The sequence below is a fragment of the Theropithecus gelada genome, chromosome 6 (assembly GCF_003255815.1).
Source record: "Theropithecus gelada isolate Dixy chromosome 6, Tgel_1.0, whole genome shotgun sequence".
NCBI lineage: Eukaryota > Metazoa > Chordata > Mammalia > Primates > Cercopithecidae > Theropithecus > Theropithecus gelada.
In genome coordinates, this window is record NC_037673.1 from 73,409,144 (window position 1) to 73,418,314 (window position 9,171).

The 9,171-nt window shown below is 41.0% G+C and overlaps 1 long non-coding RNA gene across 1 annotated transcript in view; it reads left to right on the plus strand.

Annotated features, from left to right (window-relative positions):
* Positions 1 to 5,554, plus strand: part of LOC112626825 — a 74,558-nt gene extending 69,004 nt beyond the window's left edge. The window contains exon 2 of the long non-coding RNA XR_003119963.1: positions 5,318 to 5,554. This is a non-coding gene — a long non-coding RNA (uncharacterized LOC112626825). The remainder of the gene's footprint in view (positions 1 to 5,317) is intronic.
* The last annotated feature ends 3,617 nt before the right edge of the window (positions 5,555 to 9,171 follow it).

A 9,171-nucleotide genomic window follows, 5' to 3' on the forward strand; every position in this document is an offset into this window, starting at 1 on the left:
TTTATATTGTTCAAATTTATATAGCCTTAAACAGACACAGAATGTTATGTAGTGACATGACCTTGGACTGTGAAAATGACATAATGACTCCTATCTCGTAGTATTGTTGTGAAGCATAATAATATAAGTATACACTGCCTGGCATATACTAGATGCCCAATAAATAATAGCCACCATTATTATCAATTTTCTAAAAGATAAAGGATATTTGCAGAGAAGATGTTCTATAAAACACTCAGCATAAGAGGATAGAAAAGCAGGTATAAATTGTAAATGAAACTTTTAGCTTAGACTTCCTTGGGCTGTGGACAAGCATCTCTAGGCTGTAGCCACCCACCTGGGTCCTGAAGAAAGTTCCAAGGGGAGATGAATAGAAGTAAAAGGCTTTTTTTTTTTTTTGAGACGGAGTTTCCCTCTGTCACCCAGGCTGTAGTGCAATGGTGCGATCTCGGCTCACTGCAACCTCTGCTTCCCAGGTTCAAGTGATTCTCCTGCCTCAGCCTCCTGAGTAGCTGGGATTACAGGCACACGCCCCCATGCCTGGCTAATTTTTGTATATATATATTTTTTAATAGAGACGGGTTTTCACCATGTTGGCCAGTCTGGTCTCGAACTCCTGAACTCAGGCGATCCGCCCACCTCAACCTCCCAAAGTACTGGGATTACAGGCATGAGCCACTGTGCTCTGCCTGTAAAGGGCCTCTAATGAGGAGGTGATTTCCTCAACTGTCCCAGCACCCTCCAAAACCAAAAATGAATCAAAACGCCCTCTCTACCACCCTTTCCTACCCCCTCACCCTGTTCTTGAGCAGAACTGAAGACACAGACTTTCGACTGTGCTCCCTAAACAAAAATGTTCCAAATCACAATTTCAGGGCTTTCTAAATCGCAGCTCAAGACCCCATTGCCTCCCGTACACTTCTGACTTACGTCGATGTTTGATGATTCTTTAAAAAGTGAGCTGCTAAGTTCACGTGACAGTTCTACCTCCTTTCTATAGTGATCACTTTCTGTAAGGCCTACAAAGATTTCAGCCCGCTTGTCAGCCCACTTAGGCAAAGCTGTATGGAAGATGCTCGGTTGCTTGTTTTAGTTCAATTGCATGTGCTTAAGAATAAATCCAGGCTAACACCCATTTCTAACAGAGAACTAGAAAGAGTCGTAGAAAATTGGGCATGCAATACGTAAAAGCCTAAACAAAAAGTAGAAGCTGTGGAAGGAAACATGGAGAAATAAAAACAGTTATGTTAAAATGGCAGGGTTGTGGAAAACTTCTTATAAAACATACTTAAATTTGGTACAATATTATTTTTAGAATTGACAAAATCCCAGCATTGAGAGTGGGGAAGAGCAATCTTCTAAAAAAAGACTTTTAAAATAAAAATCAGGCTGGGCATGGTGTCTCGCACCTGTAATTCTAACACGTTGGGAGGCCTAGGTGGGTGGATCACTTGAGGTCAGGAGTTCAAGACCAGCCTGGCCAACATGATAAAACCCTATCTCTACCAAAAAAATACAAAAATTAGCTGGGTGTAGTGGCACACACCTGTAATCCCAGCTACTCAGGAGGCTGAGGCAGGAGAATCATTTGAACTCAGGTAGTGAAGGTTGCAGTGAGCCAAGATCACACCACTGCACTCCAGCCTTAGCAACAGCGTGAGATTCCATCTCAAAATAAATAAATTAATTAAATAAAAATCAAACATTTCTGACAACATAAAAGGAAGTGCCATTACAATGCACACTGCCTTATTTTTTCAGCTCTAAATATGCAATGATATACACACCAAACTAATGGGACTTTTCCTATATACACTAGAAAGTTAACATATTCCTATTATTACTAGTGACATAGCATTGGCAAAAGAGGCCTCTATCTCAGTTTTCCTTTTTATAATTAATTATAACATTTTGACATGCAGGTGACAGAGAACTAGAAAGGAAAGCTTATGAATTCAAAGACAAAATTGGTATCTAAAAACATCTAGACAAGGCCGGGATAAAGGGTCATCTTCAACAAGAAGGCATTTAATAGGTACTAATGTAAAGCCCTACACTTCAATATAAAAAATTATCTGCCTAAGTACAAAGGTCAAACATTTTTAGCCAGAACAAGTAGAATAGATTTAGGATTTTTATTGATTACAAGTTGAGTAGAAGTAAACAATGTGTTAGGACCGCCTTAAAGACTAAAGTAATTTAGTTTCCACTTCCAGAACCAGGAAAGTGACTAATTTCCTGCAATAACCAAATAAACTCAAAATTTGAATATAGTCTTCTTCAGACTCTGGATGAGCTGATTTTCCTCAGAGGATCCAGGTAAGGTTCTATCCTATTCTATGATTCTAGCCCTTCAATTTCTGCTGTACAAAAGGGTTTAGAATTCAGAATACATAGACTTGATAGGGGGTCTATGAATGGGTTTTAAGAGGCCTGCAAACCCTCTAATGTCATATGTAAAATGTTCTGCTCTCCATGAAATTCTAAAGCAAAGAATTTAGAAACCAATGTTCTAGACCAGCGAGTTTCAAAGGGGGTAGGTCCACCCCAAAAAGGCGGTGCATTGGCACTCAAACAATTGTTCCAGGTCCTTCAGAACACATTCCAATGTTCCATCAGATATTCATGTAAGTGAAAAAGCCTTTGATAATTATCTCTAGCTCCATTTTTCATATGAGCACAAAGTGTTTTTACCTAGTTTTAATGTACATTAAATTTTCCAGGAATACAACTACCACGTACACAGTTTTGTCTGGAACCTGACCGAGAGTTGCTCACCATTTTGGAAAACCATGTTATGGACAACAATGCAATGTAGCTCTTGGGCTTTGTGTTCTCCCAACCATAGCTGTCACATTTGGATGATTTTACATGTGTGAGTAAATAGCCTTATTTAGCCCTTATTTCATAATGTTGCTTATAAAGAAAAAGAGTCAACAACAATCAACTGAAAGCTTTCTCTTAAATCAACATTTGTTATAAAGTGATGTGATCATCTATAATCCCAGCACTTTGGGAGGCTGAGCAGGAGGATCACTTGAGCTCAGGAGTTCAAGATTAGCCTGGGCAACATTGCAAAACCCCATCTTTACAAAAAAAATACAAAAATTAACTGGGCATGGTGGCACGTGCCTGTAGTCCCAGCTACTCAGGAGGCTCAGGTGGAAGGATCACTTGAGCCCACAAAGATCGAGGCTGCAGTGAGCCAAGATGACACCACTGCACTCCAGCCTGAGCAGTAGAGTGAGAGCCTGTCAAAAAAAAAAAAAAAAAAAAAGGCGTGAGATTGTTTGATTACTTCATTCCTTAGTTGTTGTGATGGAGCATGTACCCACTGAAACATGTATTATACTATATTTTTGTTATATTATACCTTATGTGTTCTTGTTTATAGTTAGGCCCTTATGTTTTTGCCTTTCTTTGTTTTCTTCCTTCTATCTTCTCTTTTTCTAAGTCACATGTAGGATATATTATTCCATATTTTTATTTGGAATAGTAAAAGATATTACAACTTTCTTTTTTTTTTTTTTTTTGACACTATCTCACTGTGTTGCTCAGGCTGGAGTGCAATGGCATAATCACGTCTCACTGCAGCCTTGACCTCTCAGGCTCAAGTGATCCTCCTGACTCAGCCTCCTGAGTAGCAGGGACTACAGGCTTGCGTCACTATGCCCAGCTAATTTTTGTATTTTTTGGGTAGAGACGGGATCTCACTGTTTTGCCCAGGCTGGTCTGGAACCCCTGGGCTCAAGAGATCCTCCCACCTTAGCCTCCCAAAGAGTTGGGATTACAGGCGTGAGCCACCGCGCTGGGCATTAGGAAGGATTTATTATGAAACCAGGGTTGCTGGCACCCAACGCTGTTGAGAATCGCTGCTCAAGACTCGTGTCCTAGAGTTTAATATCCAAAATTTCCTGGAAACTGTTCTACGTTACTTCACTGTCAGAAGACCCAGCACTGGTATGCGAAGGGAGGTCTGAGAGCCTCAGAAACAACTTATAAAACACACACACACACACACACACACACACACACACACACACACACCCCAAACCACCCCTTCCTCTGGGGAAGAGGGTCCTTCTGCCTGACTCCCTGGAGGTGGCTCCCCGCCCAGGGCCCAGCTCTCTTCTGGACGCCACTTGCCCGGAGCTGGGGGTCTGGGCTCCACAACGGCTGCGAAGCTTCACCAATGCCGCAGGCCTAAGGCCACCCTTGGTCCCAAACCCAGGGCCAGGACGCGCGCCCCAGCCTCGTCGGAGCTGCCATGGCCCCATGATTAGGGCCACGGTGGCCCCTGACTTTCTCTTACTAATTTTTTTTTAAACTGTAAATCATTACTCAGCTCAGCTGAGTCACCAGGCAAACTGTGTTTAATAAATTAGCTTAATCTATTCCGCAAGTGGTTTGTGAGTGCAGTGTTTCCTCTGGTTAAGGAAAACATTTATATTCTCTCTCCTTGCCCTGCGTTCCTGGGCTCCCGGAGTCGCTACCCGGGCCGGGCGCACCGGGAGGCCTGGAGCGGGAGGCTCTCGGCCCGCCGCTCGCGGGGACCCCCACCTCGGGCGGCCAGGAGGGCAGTTGGTGGCCGCGTGGCCTCTTTGTCCCCGTCAGCCCGAGGCGGCGCTGGTGCCCACCCGGCCTCCCCGTGGCCCAGCCCGCGCCTCCGCCCCGGGCCGCGCGCATTCCCCTCTTCCAGAGGGGCCTCTTTAACGGCTCCCCATGAAATAATCATTCATTATGTCACCAGGAGGGAAGAAAGGGAGTGTAAGTGTCTTGATGGGATTAGAGGAAACCCCTGCAGAGATGATTTAGGGGCCGTGATAATTCATTTAATAGGGGCCTGGGGCAAATTGCTAGACAGGGAAATGGAACTGAAGCAGCTCGAAAGGGCGCCCGCCAAGGCTGTGGCGGGGGAGCCGGCTTCATTAGCAATATTTAAGAGATTTCATTTAAGAATGAGTCATAAAATGCAGTACTATTTTATCCACCTGGTTTGGTGGCCTTTAGCTTTCCTCTGCATGAATATTAAATTTGAAATGGCACTACAGCAACACATTTTGGAAAGTGTTCTTTGGGCTGTTATTTGTATGGTTGGTTTAGTTTCTCGTTTGTTAACCTTTTAAAATGAATATCATTGAAAATGGATAACTGTACAACCAGAACTCGAAAAACATTAGGGGGAATATAATGCTTTAGAATAGGTTGTTACTAAACTGGGTAAAGGATTTAAGTTTTTATTGATCAAAACACAAAAGGCATAGAGAGCAAGTCAGTAAATGGCAAATTACTTTGACAATTCCCAATTTTCATGCAGATTTTGTGAAGCCGTCCCATTCAAAGCCACCCCCAGAGGCCGGGAGGAGACCACAAAGCTGAGAACACAGCCGGGACCTGCCCACTGACACACTGAAGACTCAACACGATTCAGGAAAGCACTTTCAAAGAGTGTTTTTTCTTGGACAGATAGCATTCCGTTTTGTTTCTGAGAGGCAAGGACAATCTCTAGTTCGATTGTAAAACTATTTCCTTCAAATGTACATTTTTATCTATGGAGAGTGGTGTTAATTGGAGTTTTACAAACCTAAGAAGTTTACATTTGGCAACAGTGATCGTTGCCATTACAACTACAATGTAAAAACCAGATTCTCTTTTGGTGTGCATCCTCCCCTCTTTGGTTTCAAGGGTGACTTTCCCACGCATATCTACCACTCACTTGGAAAGTCCGAGTTTGGAAACATTTTAGCAAATAGGTAACCTTCATTCCATTGTGGCTCACACATTTGCCTGACCTGATATTCTCCCCCAAAACTCTTATATTTGCAAACTAAACATTAACTCTTGATTCCTCCTCCCCGACCTTTTTTTTTTTTTTTTTTTGAGACGGAGTCTTGCTCTGTCCCCCAGGCTGGAGTGCAGTGGCCGGATCTCAGCTCACTGCAAGCTCCGCCTCCCGGGTTCCCGCCATTCTCCTGCCTCAGCCTCCCAAGTAGCTGGGACTACAGGCGCCCACAACCGCGCCCAGCTAATTTTTTGTATTTTTAGTAGAGACGAGGTTTCACCGTGGTCTCGATCTCCTGACCTTGTGATCCGCCCGCCTCGGCCTCCCAAAGTGCTGGGATTACAGGCGTGAGCCACCGCGCCCGGCCTCCCCGACCTTTTAAAAATAAAAATAGCTCTTCCAGATAGGCTGTATTCATTCTTTTTTTTTTTTTTTTTTTAATCACAGCTACACTCTGTTATTTTAACAAAACAACTGGCAGGTCTCTATTCACAGAGCTGCTTTAACCACATAGGATACATAAGATGCATAATTAATATATTCTTTAAAAGACTCTCTTAATCAGAAAAGACACTAACTATATGTAAAATTATTCACTTACATATATTGGTTTATGCAATTTTCCACAGTGACAGTAAAGTTGGTAGCTAAATATGTTTTTATATATAACAAAACTAAGCAAACATCTTTTGTAAGGCATGCATTGTGAAGGTAGTATTAATATTTGTGTTTCTACTGTTTATGTTCCACCATCCCCCAGTAAAGATGTTCTATTTTATACAGAGTTGTAAACCACTTTGAAATATAGTGAGACGCTCTATTTTGAATAAAATAAGGTTACTAATGTACTAAATAGGCAGTGTCTGGACAAAAGCAAGCCTCATTGAAGGTGGGTTAGTTTCCTCTAGAGCCTGTCCCCAGTCCTGAGTTCTCAGGCTTTTCTCAGCGTTTCCCTGTAGGGCAAAGGAGCCAGGATTAGCCATGAGCAGTCATGGTCAACGTTCTGAGAAGTTCTGAGAAGGAAGCTCCTCTTCAGCAAAAGAACTTTCATTCTCTCCTTCTTCCTGTGAAAAGGCACTCTAAAGGTGACCAAGGCAACCCAAAGAAAGATACCTGTTTGCAACATCTATTTTTGCTTTTCAGAAATAGGATTTACTTGCCAATTAGAAAGCCGGAAAGCAAAGAAGATCCCTGCACTGCCACTTAGAATGATGATAGATAGCCATACACTAGCAGAAACTGAAAGATTCATCGGAAAACAACCCCCACTCCTTGGCCTTGCATTTAAGTGTGAATGGGGCTGTGTGTCTACCCTGCCTTCTTGCTTTCCTTCCTTTACATGATTCCTACTATGTCCAAAGCACGCATACCCATACTGTTGAATCTTGGAGTAACTGACAGTGTCCTAATGATACCCTGGATTTAAACAGTTCAAGCACAGTAGACACATTGTCACCAGACAGCTGGTGGTGGGAAACCAGTGTGTATAGGATACAGGGATCACGAGGGAGCAGCCAGAGTCAGTGACTGCTTTTTGCCTTCAGAGAGCCCAGCCTCTGCACACAGGCATCCACAGGCACAAAGCCACATCCTTATCAACAGAGTGGACAGGAATGTGACATTCTGCACACAGCCAAATACCTCAGAGGACTGAGGTACTGAGGACAAAATATTTAAAGTCAGTAAAGCTGGAAGTTGAGTGGGCAAAAAAGCATAAATACTTTTATAGACCCATTTTTCTAATAATAAATTCCAGGTTTTTTTCTCATTACCACAAATATACACATACAAAGGCAAAGAAAATATATAGGCCATTATTTAAGTTCTCTCCTTTTTCAATTAATATTAATGTTTAAAACATTAAATACTATTTCTGAGGACAACATACTCTAAAAAAAGAAAGAAAGAAAGAAAGAAAGAAAGAAAGAAAGAAAGAAAGAAAGAAAGAAAGAAAGAAGAAGAAGAAGAAGAAGAAGAAGAAGAAGAAGAAAGCCTTTATGTGAATGAACCAGAAGAACTAGCACTCCGTAACAGCAGACAAATAGGCCTCTGCAGCACTTCTTCACATCTTCCTCAGGGCAACCACAAAGGAATATCATTACCAACCACAGGACATCACTGCTTTGGAAACCTGAAACCACAGCCTTTTCTTCATGTGGGCAAAGTACATCAACTCTGATTAAAATAAGCTTACACTGTAAATTGGCCTAAGCTTTGTGGAAAGTGGTTGGCAATAGGTATCAAAAGCCTTAAAAATGTTATTCTACTTAATTCATTAATTCCGTCTCTGGGACTAGCTCCTGGGGCAGTTATGTGAAATGCCAACAAAGGTTTATATAAAAGATGTGTATCTTTTATATTTATAATAGGAAAAAACAGGAAACCATACAAACATCCAATTATAGGAAATAGTGAAGTAAGTTCTAGGATCCTACAATGGAATTTAATAAACCCGTATTCAATTTTATACATACAGGATCCTCTAAACTATGTAAAACAAAACAGAGGAGAGAAAATGTTAACATGATTATCTCTGGGAGGTGAGTATTTTGGTTTTTGCCTCATATTTTGTAGATTTTCTATATTAAGGATGTATTACTTTTAATAATCAGTAAAATATATATATATATGCATGTGTACATATTTGTACATAATATATCAATGTTGTACACATCTACAATTCATTAATTTCTTCAGTGTTTATAACATAATAAGCTGACAGGCAAACAAGGAATCTCAGAATCAAAATAAAATCAAAATTGCTTATATAATGTTCCCTTTAAATAACCACATTAAAATAAATTAGCACATGTTTCTTTATTCTTGCCAAGCATTGCATATCTACATATTTTCTTTTCTGTCCAGTAAGTATTTCCTGTGTTGTTATCACTGTGATGTTCTTTTGTGAGCATATGTAGGTTGAAAATGTTCCATGTTTAGATTAGAAAAATCAAGCTGTCAGGTGAGAAGTCCACATTTCATCATGATCATCTGCAGCTCACATTTGGCACCCAATATATTTATTTTACCTACCTGGCCATACACAAATAATAGCACATGGCAAATTTGCAAAGACAGCCCTGCTTTCAGGCCATTGTATTATCTGCAAAAATCTGTTTTCAGCAGCAGACTATCCATAAATTTGACCCCCTGGCTCTTTTTTCTTTCTTTAACTAGGTCAAGTGGCTGTCCCCATAGCACCATCAGTATATTTAATAAAAATCAAGTATATCTTGTGTTTGAAACATACATTATAAATAGATGTATAGATGGAGCAGATATTGAGAAAAGAAATGGTAAAGATTATGAATATTAAGATTTATACTAATCTATAAGCCTATTAAAGTACAGTAAAACCTGTCCTTCAGACCACCTTTTTAAAGATATCA